The sequence below is a fragment of the Pongo abelii genome, chromosome 10, assembly GCF_028885655.2.
Source record: "Pongo abelii isolate AG06213 chromosome 10, NHGRI_mPonAbe1-v2.0_pri, whole genome shotgun sequence".
NCBI lineage: Eukaryota > Metazoa > Chordata > Mammalia > Primates > Hominidae > Pongo > Pongo abelii.
In genome coordinates, this window is record NC_071995.2 from 1,017,703 (window position 1) to 1,039,689 (window position 21,987).

At 43.3% G+C, this 21,987-nt stretch overlaps 2 protein-coding genes across 29 annotated transcripts in view; one reads left to right on the top strand and one right to left on the bottom strand.

The window, feature by feature from the left end:
• The window catches only part of RAD52 (RAD52 homolog, DNA repair protein), an 87,451-nt gene extending 82,917 nt beyond the window's left edge, over positions 1–4,534 (bottom strand). Inside the window, exons 1-2 of one of the 2 annotated variants that reach the window (XM_054527839.2) lie at positions 4,427–4,534; positions 3,194–3,418 (exon numbers count right to left, since the gene is read on the bottom strand). The gene's annotated coding sequence lies outside the window, so the exon portion shown is untranslated. Of the gene's footprint in view, positions 1–3,188; positions 3,419–4,426 lie in introns of those variants that run through there. The other variant, XM_054527835.2, reaches the window with a different exon arrangement.
• ERC1 (ELKS/RAB6-interacting/CAST family member 1) overlaps positions 3,390–21,987 on the top strand; it is a 511,501-nt gene continuing 492,903 nt past the window's right edge. For 11 of the 27 annotated variants that reach the window (XM_054527816.2, XM_054527818.2, XM_054527825.2 and 8 more), the window contains exon 1: positions 4,614–4,737. The gene's annotated coding sequence lies outside the window, so the exon portion shown is untranslated. The other 16 variants (XM_054527817.2, XM_063711690.1, XM_054527833.2 and 13 more) reach the window with 11 other exon arrangements.

The following is a 21,987-nucleotide window of genomic DNA, read 5'->3' on the forward strand; positions in this document are numbered from 1 at the left end:
AGACTATGCTTCATTAATAGGTTGGGTGTAAAAGTTGAAACCCCTAAAAGCAGCATCTTCTAAGCTTTTTTTTTTTTTTATCATAGTAACTAATTATTCTGTTTAATTTTCTCTTTTCCAGGAGTTTTCTCTCCCAGAACTCCTACCCTTCTGTTCCAATCTAACTAAGTTCCTGGGACTTCCCTTTACTGTTTTCCTGAATTGGATCTAGTGATTACTGGATGTTGTCAGATACCCTGATTTCTCCCTCATTTTGCTTGAGCACACGTTTAAGTAACTCTTTTTTTAAATTTATTTTTATTTTTTGAGATGGAGTTTTGCTCATTGCCCAGGCTGGAGCGCAATAGCACAATCTCGTATGACTGCAACCTCCACCTCCCAGATTCAAGCGATTCTCCTGCCTCGGCCTCCTGAGTAGCTGGGATTACAGGTGCCCACCATCATGCCTGGCTAATTCTTTTGTATTTTTAGTAGAGATGAGGTTTCACCATGTTGGCCAGGCTGGTCTCAAACTCCTGACGTCGTGATCCACCTGCCTCAGCCTCCCAAAGTGCTGGGATTACAGGTGTGAGCCACCATGCCCGGCCCGCCAGTTTGATTTTTGTCCTTTTATGGGCTCCTTTTTTTCCTCTTTGGAAACTTAGAATCTTCTTTATATTTAGAGTTCAAACATTTCACATGGTTGAATTTTTTTTTTCTTTTAGTTCTGTACTAGTGGATTCTTTCAGTTCTAGGAAATTTTCTTGCATTATTTTTTCAATAATTTTCTGTCCTTCATTTACTTTGTTTTCTCTCTCACATAATATTAGTCCTGTTGAACTAATTCTTTATCTTATTTTCTCTCACAATAAATTCTCTCACAATAAATTTCTCTCACAATAAATTCTCTCACAATTTCCACCTCTTTGTATATTTATTCTGTTTTCTTTCTTTTTTTTTTTTTTCCCCTGAGACAGGGTCTGGCTCTGTTGCCCAGGCTAGAGTGCAGTGGTGTTATTTCAGCTCACTGCAACCTCTGCCTCCTGGGCTTAAGCCATCCTCCCACCTCAGCCACCTGAGTAGCTGGGATTACAGGCATATGCCACCATACTTGGCTTATTTTTGTATTTTTTTTGTAGAGAAAGGGTTTTGCCATGTTGCCCAGGCTGGTCTTGAACTCCTGGGCTCAAACGATCTGCCTACCTTGGCCTCCTAAAGTGTTGGGATTATAAGCGCAAGCCAACGCACCCGGCCCTATTTTCTTTTTTCTTTTTTGAAATAAGGTCTCTTGCTGTGTCACCCAGACTGGGGTGCAGCTTCCTAAAGTGTTGGGATTACAGGCATGAGCCACCACACCCAGCCCTATTTTCTTTTTCTCTTCTTTTTTGAAGTAAGGTATCTTGCTCTGCCACCCAGGCCGGGGTGCAGCACCACCATCCTGGCTCGCTGCTCCCTTGACCTCCCAGGATCAGGCAATACTTACACCTCAGCCTCCTGAGTAGCTAGGACCACAGGTGCGCATCACCATACCCGGCTAAGTTTTAAAACATTTTTAAAGAGATGGGGTCTCACTATGTTGCCCAGGCTTCTTCTATTTTCTTTAAAAGTTCAGTGACTTTATCTTTCGATATTTTAATTAAATTTATAATTTGGCAATTTATTTTAAATTTCAAGATCTACTTTTAAACCTTGGATTGTTACTTCATCTGAGTATCCTAGTATACTAATTAGGTTTTCCTTTCTAAATTCTCTTAAGTTTCTGTTTATCTGCCCCCACACTTCATGTTGGAGACTTTTCTTAAATCTCTAATAACGCTTAGTTGTCTGTTCATACATAAGATGAGGCAGTTGGAATGCTGATGGGTAGTCTTGTGAACTTGGGAGGTGTCTTAGTCTATCTTATGTTGCTATAAAGGCATGCCTGCGGCTGGGTAATTTATAAAGAAAACGGGTTTATTTAGCTCGCAGTTCTGCAGGCTGTACAAGAAGCAAGGCACTAGCATCTGCTCAGTTCTGGTGAGGGTTTTTGTGCTGCATCAAAACATGGCGGAGAAGGTCAAGGAAAAGTGTCTGTGCAGATGCAAAGAGAAATCAAACCCGAGGTGAGTCCTGGCTTTACAACAAACCACTTCTCGAAGGAACAAATCCATTCTCCTGATAACCAATGTAGTTTCGCAAGTGTGAGAACTCACTACAGTAAGAATGACACCAAGTCCTTCATGAAGAATCTGCCCCCATGAGCCAAACACCTCCCATCAGGACCCACCTCCCAATACTATCACACTGGGAATCAAATTTCAACATGAGATTTGGTAGAGACAAAAAAAACCACATCCAAACCATAGCAGGAAGTTCCTGCCAACTTGCCCAACTACACTTTAAAGTGGGTGGGTAGGAAACCAGCTATTGTGCTAGAATAAAGAATACTTTACTCTTAGGCCATTCAATACTCAGTTAGCCCAAATCTCCCCAGATTATCAGAATGCTTAATTTTAGCCTGGATAAATGCCTAGATATTGTATCTGAGATATAGGGAGGGTTCTGCTCTTCCTTATGTAGACCTTCATTTAGTCTCCCTGTTCTCAGCCTTGCTTCTCACTCTTGCTCTGTCTGGTAGTTATCTCCAAATCTCGGTCTCCCTAAAGCACTTCTGGGCTGACAGGCCCCCTTCCTTTCTGCAGCACCCTCTACACCCATTCTACATTATGCTTTTCTCCATTTTATTTTGTCAGACCACACTTACTTTTTGCATGTCAAATAAAAAAAAAATTATCTTCCGATGTCCCCCTTCTCATTTTCTATTTTGTGTCACTTTTATTTATCATCATTTTATGGGGTCTCAAGAAGAAGAGGCAGTAAATACATGTGCTCGGTTAGCTAGGTTTAATCAAAAATCCTAAATGTAAGTTTTAAAAAAGATATCTGGAGCAGGGCAGGAACTAATATTTTTTGCCTGTGTGGTGGCAAGAAATAAAAACTAAAAATCTGAATCTGTGTTAGGACAGTATTTCCGTGTATAACATAGCGCTTAGCAACTTAATTCTCCAGATCCACATATTTCAAGGACATGAGGCATCTCAGACACCTACTTCAAACCTCACTTTATAGTTAAGACCACAAGTAGAATGATTTGCCCGAGGCCATACAAGTAAACAGTGGAAGAATGAGAACAGAAAGATCTATTGACTCCTAGTTGAATTTTCTCTTACCTTACCACACTGCTAGGGAGTAACAAGACGGGCAGATCACGAGTCAGATGAGAAAGGTCATGGACAATAGTCAAAGGATGACTTTTCCTGGGTAAATAGCCGGATGTCCAAGAAATGAAATGCTGGTCTGGCAGCACATCGTCTAACAGTTGGTAGTCATATGTGGGAAGTACTGAAGTGGGAGATGACAGCAGGCCCAGGAACTGCAATGATCCAAGTGCATGTCGATCCTGGGAGGGAACAATTAGAGAGTCTGGGCAGGATGAAACAGTAGAAACTGGTAAGTGAATGAATGTGAACGCTGAGGAGCGACTGGAATTTGTTAATGGGATTATGAGGCAGTATAAAGTGGTTAATTACGGTGGCGGAGGCAAGCAGGAGTAAAATGATGGCTTTTAACTCCTCTCAAGGACACCGAAAATTATTTTAATAAACACTGGAAGGCTGGGAATAAATATAATTCACACCATTCTTACTTTGTTGGTTTAGAGATAGCTTATCTACATCCTTAAATTAATGGCTGTAGCTACCCTCTGCATGGCTCCAAAAAAAAAACAAAACCAAAATCGGCTGCGAGTCTGCACGAGAAAATCGGGTTGCACCAGGCCCTAGCCGCCCGCCGACTCGCTTAGCTGTCGGAGGCTAAATAAACAGCTCCCGAAGCAGTGTTTGGCACAGCGCAGGGTCGGAACGTGGACACTAATTTCCGCCCACGCTCCCCGCGTCCTGGCGGGATCACCACAGAACACGACGTCCATTGCTGGGGTCCTCGGCGATGCCCGTGTGCGCAGCCCCGCGAGTCTCAGGTCAGATGACCACTAATTTCGCGGCCACGTTCCGCGAAGCTAAGGGGCAAAAAACCAGCTTTCTAGGGACAAAGCGTCCCCCCAGCAGCCAGGGTCGATCCCGGCGCTGCTCCCGCGGCGCTTGGCTGCCCCGGGCGTAACGGGCCACGAGAAGAAGGGGGTGGGGCGCCGCTTAGGTTTGGGAAGACACGAAGCGGCTCCTCGGGCTTCCAGCGTCCACTTCCTACGGCAAGCAGGAAGAGACAAGCGCCACCCTGCGCTCGCGGAGCCGACCCCGGCTCTCCCCTCCCGTGGCCGCAGGGGTCGTGTGTGCGTCTGTGAGAGAGTGTGTGTGTGTGTGTGTGTATGCAGGGACGCTCCGCGCCCATCACTCTGTTTCGGTGCTAATCGACCGCCGTGGCGCCGAATTTCCTCCGCTTCCCAGTTCCTCACCGGCGTGCCCCGGAAGGCGCCCGGAGGCCCCCGGGCCGCCGCGTCACGCTCCCGGGAGGCTGAGGGAAAGGGAGGCAGCCGAGCCGGGAGCCCAGAGAGGCGCGCTGCGCCCCGCGGCGGGGCTGGGGGCGGGGCTAGGTGTCTCGCGCAGGGGGCGGGGCGTGGTGACGTCGCGGGCGCCTGGGCCGTGCTGTGGCGGCGGCGGTGGTAGTGGCGGCGGCGGTGGTAGTGGCGGCGGCGGTGGTAGTGGCGGCGGCGGCGGCGGCGGCGCCCGGGCGGCAGCGGCAGCAGTAGCGGCAGCCCTGAGGACGGTGAGACGGCGGCGGCGGCGGCGGCGGCAGCGCGGAAGTCGCGCGGGACCCAGAGCTTCCCCCCTGTCGCTAGTGCTGAGGCTTTCGCCTTTCCTACCCAGCTTCTTGCTCACGGCCCGGGCTGGGCTGGGCAGGGCAACGCGCCCCCGGGGAGGGGCGGAGCTGTAGGTGAGGCTTCGCGACCCCCTCCCCCTCCTCGCCAGCCCGGGGGGTGGGGAGGGGCGGGCCCCACCCAGACCACCGGCGCCCACCCGCGGGCTCCACCCAGCCGGGCTCCGGGATTGGGCGGGAGCCGAGGCGGTCGATGTGGGGATCCTGGGGCGGGAGGTGGGGTACTGGGGACTGGGGCTCTGGGCACTTGGGGGAACGGAGGGTGGGAGGCTTAGGACTAGTGAAGCTGCGGACGAGGTAGTGGGGAGACGGAGAAATTGGGGAGCCATGAGGTTGGGGTGCGGTCAGGGTGGATCTTTGGGTTAGGTGAGTGATGTAAAATGCTGAAGATGATTCTTTTCTTTTTGATGAAATGGTGAGATAAAAGATGAAGCGTTGTATTTCAAAAGGACGATGAGCTGTGCGTGTTGCCTTTGAGGCAGTTGGAGAACCTATTTTATTGCACTAGATCTCACGTTTCTACTTTAGGGTTCGATTCTTCTTCTTCTGGCGGGGTGGGTGGGGGGGTCGGAGAGGGAAGAGAATCCCCTTACTTTGGCTCAGGTAAATTGTGAGCGTGGATGTATCTGAAAGTTTTACACCCAAGAAGAGGGAGATCTTCGGCTTAGACAACTTCGTTCTGGCAGCCACCATTTGGGTCGCATTACACTTAGCTCCTTCAAGGTGGTGTCTTCCAGTTTTTTTTGCCCTCTATGCCTAAAAGATCTCATACCACCCTTTTACAGGCTTTATCCTGGCCCCTTGAGAGAAGGCCCTAGACTCAGGTGGTTGCTTTGGAAGGCACATTGCCGAATAATAGTTGCAGGTAGTTGTGGTTGACTGCTTTGGGTGGATAAAGTGAACAATTGGAATAGTTCTGTTGGAGCTAATTATATGAAAAATGCTTAAATGTTTTAAAGTACAACCGTCTTTTACAGCGTGTTGCTTGCTCAGTACACCTTGACTTTTAGACGTTTTGTGTTCAATGCTAAATTGTTGAAATTTTATTTCTCATTTGCAGTTATATTTCTTGCGGTCTTTATTAAAACACTTTAAAATGAAATGGAACTCTTTTTTTTTTTTGGTAGGCTCCTCAATTTCTGAGAAATGTTCTTGGAGTCAAGTGCTTTAAAAACATTTTGGGGGCAGGCGTCTCACTTTGTATGGAAATATTACTAAGAGTAAGCAGTGTTCAGTGTTCTTCACATCACTCTTTCACAACTTAGCACTGTAAATCAGAATCTTCTTTTCTGGATTCCTGCTCCCTATTAGATTACGGTATTCACTGGCCCTACTTATCAGTTCCTGTCCTTTAAGCTATTTCTTGTTCAGAAAACAGGTCCCATGATGGACGTGTATTATGTAATGGATGGAAGTAGACTCACAATAATTCATTTATGGAGGAAGAGAAGCTGTCAGAAAGTGGGATTTAAGCAGTGACTTCCCAAGGCTTACCCAGTTTATTTGGGAAAATAGCCAGAGAAGTGCTTTCTTGTAACCCAGAAGAGAAATATACAGATAAGAATTTCAGTAGTTGCAGATCGTTGCTTTTTCTAAGTGCCTACTTAATGAGCAGATTACTGTCTTCCAGCAAATACTTCTACTTTGTAGAGAGGTATGGGAAACAGGACATAATAGGTATTAAGTGAGAAAGTGTGTGTTCCAATTTATAATTATAAATAAAAGATTTAATTAACAGTATTCAGTTAATTCATTTGGTAAAGTGAATAGTTTTGACTTTGGATTACTTAGAAGGAAAACAAAATTGACATATCTAGTTTTCGCTTTTAAATTATACATAGACTTAATTAATTGGGACAAATGTGAACTAAGATACTGGGTAAAACGTGTGTGTACTCCTAAAATGACATTTGCATGGCTGGTAGTAAGCTGTGATTCTTGTCCTTGTAGGAATGACATCACATAATTTGGGGAAAGTCTAAGGTAAAAGTAAGCTATTTCGTTTAGCATTTCTTGTGCCTGAAACTATGCCTACATTTTATTTTTCAAAAAATGTTGCTTGCTAGTCATTACTTGTGATATCCTTGTTGAGTCTACTGAGGTGTTCTTTTTTTTTTTCCTTCATTACCTGTGTCATAGATAAGTATGCCAGTCTGTTAATTCAGCATTAATACTGCAAACTTAAAAGTGAAGGTTCTTGGCCGGGCGTCGTGGCTCACGCCTGCAATCCCAGCATTTTGGGAGGCCGAGGCGGGCGGATCACGAGGTCAGGAGATCGAGACCATCCTGGCTAACACGGTGAAACCCCGTCTCTACTAAAAATACAAAAAATTAGCCGGGCTTGGTGGCGGGTGCCTGTAGTCCCATCTACTCCGGAGGCTGAGGCAGGAGAATGGCGTGAACCCGGGAGGCGGAGATTGCAGTGAGCCGAGATCATGCCACTGCCCTCCAGCCTGGGCGACAGAGCAAGACTTCGTCTCAAAAAAAAAAAAAAAAAAGTGAAGGTTCTCGGCTGCGCGCGGTGGCTCATGCCTGTAATCCCAGCACTTTGGGAGGCCGAGGCAGGCAGATCACAAGATCAGAAGTTCGAGACTAGCCTGGCCAACATGGTGAAACTCCATCTCTACTAAAAATACAAAAATTAGTCCGGGCACGGTGGCTCACGCCTGTAGTCCGAGCACTTTGGGAGGCTGAGGTGGGTGGATCACGAGGTCAGGAGTTCGAGACCAGCCTGACCAACATGGCGAAACCCTGTCTCTACTAAAAATATAAAAATTAGCCGGGTGTGGTGGCGCACGCCTGTAATCCCAGCTACTCAGGAGGCTGAGGCAGAAGAATTCCTTGAGCCTGGGAGGCAGAGGCTGCAGTGAGCCGAGATCATGCCACTGCACTCCAGTCTGGGCTACAGAGCGAGATTCCATCTCAAAAAAATAAAATAAAATAAAAATAAAAATTAGCTGGGTGTGCTGGTGCACACCTGTAACCCCAGCTACTCAGGAGGCTGAGGCAGGAGAATCGCTTGAACCTGGGAGGTGGAGCTTGCAGTGAGCCGAGATTGCGCTACTGCACTCCAGCCTGAGTCACAGAGCGAGACTTCGTCTCAAAAAAAAAAAGAAGGTTTTCATAGCAACAGCTGCTCGGTTTTACACTATGTTTACATTTAGAAGTATGAGAGTTGTTAAATGTGTGTTTTACACATATTTCATTAGAAACATTAATGGAGAAAGATCAAGAAATGAAGTATCTTGGTTTAAGAATCAGTACATTGATTATCAATTTTCAGAGATATATAGTAAAATAAACTTAGCATACAGATTATGTGGAATATAATTTTTTTTTCTTATTTTTTGTGTGTGGAATATAATTGAAATCTGTTGCTCATGAAGTCTTTCAGTGTATTAAGAGTGTGGGTTCTGGGGTCAGAGTGCCTGAGTTCAAATCCTGGCTTTGCCATGGTATGATGTAGGGCAAACTGCTTAATGTTATTTCCTAACCTTAACCTGTGCCTTAATTTCTTCATCTGCAAAATAGAAATAATAACAGTAGTACCTAACCTCTTAAGCTGGTCAGATGAATTAATTCATGTATTTAGAACAGTTTGGGCACGTAATTAGCTGGTTCACTAACATCATTGGAAGTTTTACTGTGAATACTGTTTTTACTTAATAAGTATATATTAAATACGTATTATGTACCACATATTCTAGATGCTGGTACCATAGTAGTGAACACGTCTCCCAGCACTTTGGGAGGCCAAGGCTCAGATCGTGAGGTCAGGAGATCGAGACCAGCCTGGCCAGCATGGTGAAACCCCGTCTCTACTGAAAATACAAAAAATTAGCTGGGGGTGGTGGCGCATGCTTGGAATCCTGGCTACTCGCGGGGCTAAGGCGGGAAAATCTCTTGAACCCAGGAGGTGGAGGTTGCAGTGAGTGGAGATCATGCTATTGCACTCCAGCCTGGGTGACAGAGCAAGACTGTGTCTCAAAAAAAAAAAAAAATTAGCGTGGCAGTATGTGCCTATAGTCTCAGCTACTCAGGAGACTGAAGCAGGAGGATCACTTGAACCTAGGGGTTCAAGGTTGCAGTGAGCTGTCATTCCGTCGTTGCACTCCAGCCTGGGCAACAGTGAGGGAGGCTATCTCAAATACATAATAAATAAATAAAAGTAAGGGCAGTAGTCAGGAGCTTATGTTGTATTGTTCCAGGTGAGGGTATCTCTGAACAAGGGGAAATGGTGAGAAGGGGTTGGATTTTGTATATATTTTGAGGGTAGACCTATAGAATTTGTTGGTGATTGTTTGTGGGATGTGGGCCAAATAGAAGAATAAACAATAAGGTTTTTGGCCTGAATAACTAGAAGAATAAAGTTGCCAGTAACTGAATTGGAGATGGTAATTCATGGAGCATGTTTGTGGAGAAACCAGAAGTTCAGGGTGATGTCCAGGAAGAGTGAGCAATGTGGCTGTTTTCAGCTTCTTTGTAGTATTTATGATTATGAGATAGGCGAGATCATCAGGGGGGTGAATTTTGGTAGAGAAGAGATCCGAACATCTGAGCCTTGGGGACTGATTCATTCACTTATTCATTCATAAGTTACTTAGTGAGTATGGTTCTTCTAGGTACCTTTTTAGGCACTGGGGATATAAACCTGACAAAAGTTTTCACCTTCATGGAACTGGCCTTCTAGATAGGTGAGGGGAATCAAGAGGAACCAGTAAAGGAGAGAGATAAGAAATCATTGAGTTAGGGGAAGACCAGGCGGGTATGATATTCCAGAAATGAAGGAGAGGAAGCTTTCAAGAAGGAGGGAATGGTCAACTGTGTCATTGTTTAAAGTTGTGTCAGAATGTTGAGTAAGAGAGAATTCTGCTTGATTATAATGTCTAATAACAGGGAAATGACTAAATACGTTTTAGTGTGAGATAGATGAGACAAATATAAGAGTCCTTTGGTTTTTTACTTCTCTGGGGGTTTTTTTTTTTTTTTTTTGAGACGGAGTCTTGCTCTGTTGCCCAGGCTGGAATGCAGTGGCGCGATCTCTGCTCACTGCAAGCTCCGCCTCCTGGGTCCACGCCATTCTCCTGCCTCAGCCTCCGGAGTAGCTGGGACTACAGGTGCCCGCCACCACGCCTGGCTTTTTTTTTTTTTTTTTTTGTATTTTTAGTAGAGACGGGGTTTCACCGTGTTAGCCAGGATGGTCTCAATCTCCTGACCTCGTCATCCACCCGCCTCAGCTCTCAAACTGCTGGGATTACAGGCGTGAGCCACCGCACCCGGCCTCATTCTCCGGGTTGATTTTTAAGAAATATTTCAGCCAGGCACAGTGTCACATGCCTGTAGTTCCAGCTGCTCTGGAGGCTGAGGCAGGAGGATTGCTTGAGTCCAGGAGATCAAAGCTGTAGTGTGCTATAATGCAGATGTGTGTAGCCACTGCACTCCAGCCAGGGCAACATAGTGAGACCCCATCTCTAAAGTAAAAAAAATTCATTCTTTTCAGAACAAAATAGGCAACCAGGGGAGTGCTAAGGAAAGGTACATGACTTTTTATTGTTGTTGTTAATTTTATGTACACTTATTTTAAGAAATAGGTAATATATGTACTAAATTAGAAGGTATAGGAGAATACACAGTTAAAAGTCTCTCCTATCCCATCTAATTCTTTCTGAAGGCACTGTTTGCAGTTTCTTGTTTTTTCTTTTTAACCAGTGAAATTTTGTGTAATACGACATTACCTATTCTAAAATTGCATAAATATAAGAAACATTTTATCTTCCACTTTGATATTGAACACTGGCAATATTTTATACTTCTCGAGAAGGGTCTTGGTCTGTTATTCAGTCTGGAATGCAATGGTGTGGTTATAGCTTACTGCAGCCTTGAATTCCTGGGCTCAAGCGATCTTCCCACCTCAGCCTCCAGAGTAGTTGGGACTGTAGCCGTGTGCCACCATGCCTGGCTAATTAAAAAAAATTTGTGGCGAGACAAGGTGTCATTATGTTGCCCAGGCACTATTTTAGAATAGATTATTTAAAAGATAGTTTTAGAAGCTTGTCAAGGGAAATAGTGACTGCTAGGATCAAACATGGATTCACTAAGTCACATCAGACAGTCGTTGCCTAGAATTGACTTGGTTACTTGACTGATAAATAAAGGAAATGCAGTAGTTGGAATTTATGTATACGTCAGCTAGGTTTTTTCATGCCATCTTTGTGGAAAGTATGAACATATGTGTCCTAGATTTCTTGAGGACAGGAACTATCTATTAGATACTTATTAAATACTTGATGAATGAATGGATGCTAGCATAATAATGTGAATTCACAACCTGTTGAATGGCTATCCCCAGGAAATAAAGAGGTGCTTATTGAGGATCTTGGGTTTGAGGAACTTGGTGTTAGACAACTCATCCATACATTTATTGAAATGACACAGGATGGTAGCAAGACTGGTGGCATAGAGGATAATGGCAGCTGTGAACTAGTTGCCAGCATGTCCTCACTGAGTATGGGGGATGTCCAGGTGGTCATTAGCTGATAGTGAAGAGGTCGAGGTTGAAGACTATGCTGCTGAATAGCATGAGAACTAGACGAAGATTTTACGTAAGGGTTTGGGAGTAGTGGTCTGGAACTGGCACTGGCAGAAGGGAAGGTACCAGCCTCATTTCCCAGTATTGGGTGTGGAGTGTAAGAGACTGAGTAGCTTTCACTTAAAAGGACTATATGAGAAGAGGTGTCCTGATTGGAAAGTCAGGTTTCAGTTAAGGCAGAGAGCTAGCAAGAACATTTCCCAAGGAAGCTGAGGACTTTTAGAGGAGTTTCTTGATAAAAGAATGAAGTTCCATGAGAGTGTATTTTTCCACCCTATTGGCTTCATGTTATCATCATTTAAACTTTAAAATTATGTCTCTTCATCTTAATAAAAAACTCCAGATTCATACTTTATTGCTTTAAGTTGCTCTCTGCTTTACAGACTTAGAGTTGTCTGCATTTGCTATGTATCTCCATTTCTTCACCTGTGACTTCTCAACCTATTTCTGTCTTGTTTCTATCACCATCATTTCAGTGAAACTGAAAATAGCTAGTGAAAATATGTATGAAAATAGCCAATGTCTATTTTACTATCTTCTTATTTAACCTCTTAGCAGCTGTGCTAGTTTCTGTTGGCTGTATAACAAATTACCCCCTAACTTAAGAAACATTTATTGTTTCACAGATTTTGTAGATCAGGAATGTCGGTGCAGTTGGCACCTATGATTCAGGGTCTCTTACAAGGCTGCAGTCATCTCAGAGCGCTACCTGGGGAGGCTGTTTCCAGGCTCACTCGTGCAGCAATGGGCAGGCCTTGGGTCCTTGTTGGCTGCTTGCTGGAGAAATGAGTCCCTTGCCATTTGGGTTTCTGCGTACGATTACTTAAAATATGATATCTCACTGCTTCTGTCCTCAAAAGAGGACAGCTATTAGCCAGAATCTTTTTGTGACCTTATCTTGGAAGTGATGTGCTATCACTTTTGTTGTATCCTGTTATCAGCCAGTCACTAGGTCCAGTGCACTCAAGGCGGGATTTCACAATGGCATGAATACTGAGAGGCAGGGATCATTCATAGTCATTTCAGGACTGTATACCACAGCAGCATTTGACAGAGTGGACACCTCTCCTTCCTTTGTAAAGCTCTCTCTTCTCTTGAGGTCTTCAGAGCACTTTTCTGTTTTTCTTGCTGGTTCTCTGGGCTCTTTTTCTGTCACTTTTTTTTTTTTTTTTTTTTGAGGCAGAGTCTTGCTCTTTCGCCCAGGCTGGGGTGCAGTGGCACAATCTTGGCTCACTGCAACCTCCACCTCCTGGGTTCAAGTGATTCTCCTGCCTTAGCCTCTTGAGTAGCTGGGATTACAGGTGTGCACCACCACACCCAGCTAATTTTTGTATTTTTAGTAGAGATGGGGTTTCACCGTGTTGGCCAGGCTGGTCTTGAACTCCTGGCCTCAGGTGATCTGTCCGCCTCGGCCTCCCAAAGTGTTGGGATTACAGGCGTGAGCCACCGTGCCTGGCCTCTCAGTCACCTTTTGAGTCTTTCTATGCTTATTTATTAAATGTTTGAATTTCTTTGGGCTTTCTCATCATTTTCTATTTCATTTTTCATCTGTGTGCTGAGTATTCATTTTTATGTCTTAAGTTTTTACCTCTCTCCTGAGTCTGAGGACCACTATATCTAATTGCTACTGAATGTTTCCATTTGGATGCTCCTTAAACTGAACACATCCAGAACGGAATGTATGATTCCTGCACTTCCTCTGGTGTTTCTTAATTTGTTAAATGACACCACTGGGTGCCTAAGCTGGAAATGTGTGTGGTGTTCTTGATTTCTCCCTCCCCTCCACCTTCCATTTTACTATTCCTTTTTATTTTTTTAAAGCCATGGCTGTTTAGTGATGGTGTGAATGTTTTTATGAGGTAGTGCATCCTCTGCCAGGTTGCAAGCATTGAACCTGGTGCTAGGTGATTTTTTTTTTTTGTTTTTTCGAGATGGAGTTTCTCTCTGTCGCCCAGCTGGAGTGCAATGGTGCGCTTTCAGCTCACTGCAACCTCCATCTCCTGGGTTCAAGCGATTCTCCTGCCTCAGCCTCCTGAGTAGATGGGATTACAGGCATGTGCCACCACGCCCAGCTAATTTTATATTTTCAGTAGAGACGGGATTTCTCCATGTTGGTCAAGCTGGTCTCGAACTTCTGACCTCAGGTGATCCGCTTGTCTTGGCCTCCCAGAGTTCTAGGATTACAGGCGTGAGCTGCTGTGCCTGGCCTGCTAGGTGATTTTTAAGGTTCCTTCCAACTTGAGATACTGCGTGTGTAGCTATTGAAGATTTTTGAGTAGGAGACGCATGATCAGGGCTGTGCTTCAGAAAGGTGGCAACTCTTGAACAGTCATTTTTAGTTGTCCACCGAAGAATGAAACTAAACACCTGTATTCTTTTTAACTTTTTTTATTATGGTGTGCTAGGTGATGAATAGATAATTTTTATGTGACAGCCCTTTTGTATATATTATTTTCATTTTTTCCTCATTTTTATGCATTTATGTTTGGAAGCCCTTTTGCATGGAAATAAGATAATCAGGCCAGGTGCAGTGGCTCACGCCTGTAATCCCAGAACTTTGGCAGACTGAGGTGGGTGGATCACTTGAGACCAGGAGTTCAAGACCAGCCTGAGCAACATGGCGAAACCCCATCTCTACTAAAAAATAAAAAAATTAGCTGGGTGTGGTGGTGCACGCCTGTAATCCCAGCTACTCTGGAGGCTGAGGCACGAGAATTGCTTGAACCCTGGAGGCGGAGGTTGCAGTGAAGCGGGATTGCACCACTGCACTGCAGTCTGGGTGACAGAGCGAGACCCTGTCTCAGAAAAAAAAAAAAAAAAAGATAACCCAATGGGATGAAAATTTGTGTGAAGTTAAATTAAGTGTCTCTGCCATCCTGGCCAACGTGGTGAAACCCCGTCTCTACTAAAAATACAAAAATTAGCTGGGTGTGGTGCTGTGTGCCTGTAGTCCCAGCTATTTGGGAAGCTGAGGCGAGAGAATTGTTTGAACCTGGGACACAGAGGTTGCAGTGAGCCGAGATCACGCCATTGCACCCAGCCTGGTGACAGGGCGAGATTCTGTCTCTAAACAAACAAAAAAAAGTGTCCGAAATTGTAAAAACTTCTCAAGAAATAAACGTTCAGACCCTAAACATAATTTTACTGTAGGAATATAACTTCCCTTTTGAAGGAATTCTTTCTTGAAGCCATTATTTATGTATTTATTTGTTTTTAATTAATTAACTTTTTTTTTTTTTTTGAGATGGAGTTTTGCCCAGACTGGAGTGCAATGACGTGATCTCGTCTCACGGCACCTCCCAGGTTCAAGCAATTCTGCCCACCCCAGCCTCCCAAGTAGCTGGGATTACAGGCATGGGCAACTATGCCCGGCTAGTTTTTGTTTTTAGTAGAGATGGAGTTTCACCATGTTGGCTAAACTGGTCTCAAACTCCTGACCTCAGGTGATCTGCTCACCTCGGCCTCCCAAAGTGCTGGGATTATAGGCGTGAGCCACACTGCTGGTGATTGCCACCTTGCCTGGCTAATTTTAAAACTTATTTTTGTAGATATTGAGTTTTGGTTTTTTGCCCGGGCTGGTATCGAATTCATAGCTTCAAATGATCCTCCTTTCTTGGCCTCCCAAAATGCTGGGATTACAGGCATGAGCCACTGCGCCCAGCCTTGAAGCCCTTCTTGAATGTAACACATATGTAGAAAAGTATGTAAAACAAAAGTAAAGCTTTACAATTTATGAATCAGATACTTGTATAACTATGATGTAGGTCAAGCACTAGGACCTTACTGGCATTCCACAAGCTTCCCTTGAAGCTTCCCAATCACAACCCAGTCCTTCTCTCATAAAGGTAATTTCTGTCCAGATTGTAGGGGAATCACCTTCTTGCTTTTTTTGTATGTGTAGACCTTTTTAGTTTTGGCTTAGTTTTGATTGTTTTGCATCTTTATATGCATGGAATCATATTGTATGTATTCATGTCTGGCTTTGACTCAACATTTTGTTTGTAAGATTTAGATTTGTATGTAGCTGTTTGTTCATTTTCATTGCTGAATAGTATTCCATTGTATAAATATACTACAGTTTATTGTATTATTGATGGATATTTAGGTTGTTTCTAGTTTTGGGCTATTATGGATTATGCCACTATGACTATTCTTGTAAAGTTTTTTTTTTTTTTCCTGAGACGGAGTCTCGCTGTGTTGCCCAGGCTGGAGTGCAGTGGCGTGATCTCTGCTTACTGCAACCGCTGTCTACTGGGTTCAAGTGATTCTCCTGCCCCAGCCTCCCGAGTAGCTGGGATTACAGGTGCCCACCATCACACCCAGCTGTTTTTTTGTATTTTAAGTAGAGACGGGGTTTTGTCATGTTGACCAGGCTGGTCTTGAACTCCTGGCTTCAAATGATCCACCTGCCTCAGCCTCTCAAAGTGCTGGGGTTACAGGTGTGAGCCACTGTGCCTGGCGTTTTTTGTTTTTTTTTTTTTTTTTGAGACAGTTTCGCTCTTGTCACCCAGACTGGAGTGCAGTGTTGTGATCATGGCTCACTGCAACCTTGACCTTCTGGGCTCAAGTGATCCTCCCACCTCGGCCTCCCAAGTAACTGGGACTACAGGTGCATACCACCATGCTTGGCTAATTTTTTTTTTTTTTTTGATACTTTTTTGTAGAGATGGAGTTTTACCATGTTGCTCAGGCTGGTCTTGAACTCCTGAGCTCAAGTGATCTGCCCACCTTGGCCTCCCAAAGTGCTGGGACTACAGGTGTGAGCCACTGCACCTTGCCTTGTGCAAGTCTTTTAGTGCATATGTGTATGTAATTCTTTTGTGGATTTAGCCAGGAGTGAAAGTCCTGGGTCGTAGGATATGCATATGTACACTTTTAGATATCTGCCAAACAGTATCCCTCCCCTGTGGTTGTACAGATTACACGCCCCAAAGCGTGTCTGAGAGTTCATTTTGTTCCACGTCTTTGCCAGTACTTAGTATTGTCAATATTATTAACTTCAGCCGTTCTGGTGGATTTATAGTAGTATCTCTTGGTTTTAATCTGCATTTCACTTATTACTAATGAGGTTGAATAATTTTATATTGGTTACTTAGGAAACCTTTTGTGAAATGCTTATTCAAATGTTTTGCCCAATTTTGTTTATCTTTTTTTCTTACTATATCCTTATATATTTTGAATATGACCCCTTCTTTGGTTATTTGTGTTGCAAATATTTCCACCTTACTCTGTGGCTTGCCATTTAAGACTTCTTAAGGAGGCCAGGCACCGTGGCTCATGCCTGTAATCCCAGCACTTTGGGATGCTGAAGAGAGTGGATTGCTTGAGTCCAGGAGTTCGAGACCAGCCTGGGCAACATAGTGAAACCCTATCTCTATGAAAAATACAAAAAAAAAAAAAAAAAGAGACTCGAAAAAAAAAAGGAGAAAAGAAATATGTTAGGACCCTGATTGGAGTTTAATTGGATTTGTAGATTAATTTGGGTAGAATTACTTTTTTGTAATGAGGAATCTTTGACTAATTGAATATGATATCCCTGTTATTTATGTTGTATTTCATATCTCTCAGTAATGTTTTATAGTTTTCTGTGCAGTATTACACATCTTTTGTTAAATTTAGTCCTAGGTATCTGATGGTATTATAAATAGAATTCTAAGATCAATGTTATTTTCCGTTTCTTGTTGGTATATTGAAATAAAACTGAATTTTGAGTACTGACTCTGTATTTTGCTAATCAAGCCTTATAATAATTTTATCTGTAGATCCTTTTGGCTTTCCAACTTATATAACCATATCATTTGTGAATAATTACTGTTTTCTGTTTTTCTTCGCAATTCTTACACCTTTTTCTTTTCTTCACTGGCTAGGATTTCTGGCATGTTGTTGAATAGAGATAGGAGACGTCATTGTCTTTTCCCATCTCAAAGGGAAATCGTTCAACTTTTCATTGTTAGGCATGATGTTGTCAAGCACACTTACACAAGACAAGGCAAGGCTAAGACCTTGTCTGTCTGATTTGACTGGGAAAGACACAGCGAGCCTCTTTAGACTCAGACAGTTTATCTGTTACATAGTCAGCAGAAAGAAGAATAAGCCAAAGGTGCCTGCTCCCTGTGATCTTTGTCCCACATACCAAAAAGGATAACACCACAACAAAAGGGGCTGATGCCTACAGTGTGAGCTGGGGGATACTCTATTAATGAGGAGCCTATTCTAGGCTGCTGCTAAGTGGTTTTGTATTCTACAGCACTGTTCTAAGTTAGGCAGGGCTGAAGGTTCTATGCCTTGTCAGGACCCAGGATGCCATGAGAAACTGTCTCATGACAGCTTCTAAGAAGATAGGGAAGAGGTGACCTGGGAGAGCTCCATATAGGCTTTCCACCATCTCCTGTTCTAGGAGGATCACAGGGCATTCCTCCAAGACTCAGATAAGCTGCAGGTCACCAGAACACCATGGTGGAACTGTTTCCCTACAGATGTTTGTTATAGTTGCTTTTGCACATGTCCTTTATTAGATTAAGAAAGTTTCCTCCTATACCTACATTTTTATTCATTAGTAAATGTTAAAATCCGTCCAGTGTGTTTCATATCTGTTGGATGCTTCCCCCCCACCCCTTTCAACCCATTATTATGGCCAATTTCATGGATTTAAACATACATTCATTTCTGCTGGTTAACAAATTTCTTTCTTTCTTTTTTTTTGGAGACCGAGTCTTGCACCCTCGCCCAGGCTGGAATGCAATGACGTGATCTCGGCTCACTGCAACCTCCGCCTCCTGGGTTCAGACGATTCTCCTGCCTCAGCCTCCCGAGTAGCTGGGATTACAGGTGCCCACCACCACGCCCAGCTGATTTTTGTATTTTTGGTAGAGACGGGGTTTCACCATGTTGGCCAGGATGGTCTCGAACTCCTGACCTTGTGATCCCCCTGCCTTGGCCCCCCAAAGTGCTTGGATTACAGGTGTGAGCCACCACACTCAGCTGGTTAACACATTTCTAAGCATTTTTTTCCTTTGAAAGATTTTACTTACTTGAAAAAAAATTACTGTTGATGACTTTCTTCTCTCTGGCTGCCTGCCTTTTTCTGTGTGTGTGTGTGTATAAAGTTTTATTTTTTCTCATTGTTCATATAGAATTCAGGTTGCTGAACTTTTCAAGGAAAGAAAGACGATATTTAACTTCTGATTCATCATTAAGAAGTTATTATTAATGGTCCGAGAGACTCATAGGGGTTTCTTCTGAAGTAAGAAGAAGCCATGTTTTACATCTTCAGATGCCACGTAGGTGACTTTTCTGCCTTCATGGTAGTATTTGCTTTACTTTCATTAAAGGCAAGTAATTTTGAGTACTTCAAATTAGTTCCCATCCCTTTTCTAAACTTAAAACATTTTTAAAGAAATCTTTCTTTCTTTATTTTCACCCGGGGTCTCACTCTGTCACCCAGGCTGGAGTGCGGCTGTGCTGTCGTGGCTTACTACAGCCTCGACCTCCCAGGCTCAAGCGATCCTCTTGCATCAGCCTTCGAGTAGCTGGGACTGCAGGAGTGCACCACCACACCCAGCTAATTTTTTGTATTTTTTGTAGAGATGGGGTTTTGCCATGTTGCCCAGGCTGGTCTCAAATTCCTGAGCTTAAGTGATCTACCCACCTTGGCCTCCCAGTGTTGGGATTACAGGCATGAGCCACCATACCTGGCCTCTTTTCTAAACTTTTATATGAAATTTAGGCTGAACTTTTGCTTGACGTTGTTCTCCCTTGCATTTAGATATAAAGTTATTAAACAGAAAAAGTTACTGAAGGTAGGTAATTATTGGCTATTTCATGTGATTTTTCTGGTGGTTACTGTAGTCAATTTTATAGTATTGCCAAGTTTCTGAATCCATTCTGAATAATGTTCTTGTTTATTCTTATGCTTTGGGCCTGATAATTTTTGTAGAGCAGCAGTTCTTATCTGGTTTCCTGTTATTTTTAAAATAAATTAATTGAAAATGGGCATAAATTATTTGTTAAGTTTGAACTTGACAAATGCAGGTAAAGTATAATGATATTATATTTCTTCTTACAGCAAGTATATACATATGTATTTTAAATCATCAATCAGGATTTCCTTCCAAAGTTCAGAATTAGGTTTTGATTCTTAACAGTTTATATTAAAATTCTTATTATTAATACTTTTTTTTGAGATTCTTAACAGTTTATATTAAAATTCTTACTACCTTTTTTTTTTTTTTTTTGAGACAGAGTCTTGCTCTGTTGCCCAGGCTGGAGTGCAGTGGTGCGATCTTGGCTCACTGCAACCTCTGCCTCCTGGGTTCAAGCAGTTCTCTGCCTCAGCCTCCCGAGTAGCTGGGATTACAGGCGCCTGCCACCACACCCAGCTTATTTTTGTATTTTTAGTAGAGACGGGGTTTCAGCATCTTGGCCAGGCTGGTCTTGAACTCCTGACCTCATGATTCACCCACCTTGGCCTCCCAAAGTGCTGGGATTACAGGCATGAACCACTGCACCTGGCCAGTATTATTACTATTTTTTGAGACAGATTTTTCTCGCTCAGGCTGGAGCTCATTGCAGCCTCGGATTCTTAGGCTTAAGCAGTCCTTCTGCCTCAACCTTCCAAGTAGCCGGGACTGTAGGCACGCACCAGCATGCCTGGCAAATTTTTTTTTTTTTTGAGACAGAGTGTTACTCTGTCACCTAGGCGCAATTTCAGCTTACTGTAGTCTTGACCTTCCACTCTTAAGTGATCTACCCACCTTGCCTCCTGCATAGCTGGGACTGTGGGGGCGTGCCACCATGCCCAGCTCATTTATGTAATTTTTTTGTTTTGTTTTTAAGAGATGGGGTTTTGCATGTTGCTCAGGTTGGTCTCAAAACCCTGGGCTCAAGTGATCCCCTCACCTCGGCCTCCCAAAGTGTTGGTATTGCAGGCATGTATCAGTGTATCTGGCCTTTTCTTTTTTTATTAGAGACAGGGTCTTGCAGTCCAGGCTGGTCTTGAACTCTTTGGCCTCAGGTGATCTTCTGCCTTGGCCTCCGAAAGCCCTAGGATACTGTACTTGTAAATAGTATAGCAAAAATGTCTGCTTTACAAATTTTTTATTTTTATAGTTGTTCAAGAGTACACATGTATTTCCTTTTTTCTTTTTCTCGTTCCTCATTCAAAAAATATTTATGGAAAATCTAATATACTATATATGTGTGTATATAGAGTATATATAATATATATGGTATATAGTATATGTGTAGTGTATATATAGTATAATGTGTATATGTGACTCTGTATTGTGTTCCATCTTGGCAGTACAGTGTTTGAGGCACAGTCTCCGCCCTCAGGATGCTGGTGACCAGGGAGGGAGACAGTAAACAGGCAATTACAGTAGAGTGTGATAAGTGTTAATGATACGGGCAAGAACTGGAAGGTTTAAGAGGTGGCCAAAGAGGCTGGAGATTGGGTTTGGATCATGAAGGGCTTTGTAAACCCTGTTAAAATCTGACTTTTACCTTGGAGCAGTGGCAAGACTTTGGAGACTTTCGAGTAAAGGAAATAACAGGTGTATATTTGTATTTTACAACAAATGGATAAGAGGAGGCTAAGTGAGGAAGCCAACTAGGAGGCTGTGGACCTGTTCCCACTAAAACCTAAAAACTAAAGTAGTGACAGTGGGGATAGAGATGCATACAGAGTTGAAAGCTTTAACAGGACTGGGTAATTCATTCTCTCTTTCTCTCTCTCTCACTGGGTAATTCTCTTTCTCTCTCTGTGTGTGTGTGTGTGTGTGTACACACTTTGTGGGGAAAGGACAGTTGATGGGGAGGAAGAAGACTAAGGTGACTCCCAGATTTTCAGATGGAACCCCTAGGCTAGGAACAGTGCTGTTGGGTACAGTAGCCACTAGCCACGTATGGCCATTAAAGTATGTCTAAACTAATTTAAATAAAATAAGATTTAAAATTCAGTTATTCAGTTGCATTAGCCACACAAATATAGAATTACAGACTCTTAAATTCTGTAGATTTAGTCCGGAGTACTATGAAGTTATAAATTCAAGAGTATCCACAGAGATTCAACAGAAAATAATATCTGGCTACATGTGTTTAACAGCAGTATGGGACTGATGGCCTCTGTATTGGACAGTGCAGATATAGAACATTCCTGTTACAGAAAGTTCAGTAGGACAGCAATGGTCTGCAGTTTTTGGTTTCTACTTTCTTTTCCCCCCCAGAGGAGAGTCAGAATAACAGGTGGTTTTCTCTCGTCTCCTAAGAACTTTGGTTCCACAGTATTCTGTTGTGTGATATTGTTACCCAGGGATTCTGCTAGATACCGTCTTACTAATGTCAACCACCATCACCCAGTCATCAGATATAGGACGTTTCTGTAATCAGAGAAGGTTCTTTTGGACGGCACTGAGCTAGAGAGATGGTGATGTCATTCATTGAGCTATTAATGGTTGTGGTGGGGGACAACAGTAGCCGCTAGAAAGCACTGTTTATTAGAAATATGAGCCACATATGTAATTAAAAAATTTTTAGTAGCCACATTAAAGAGT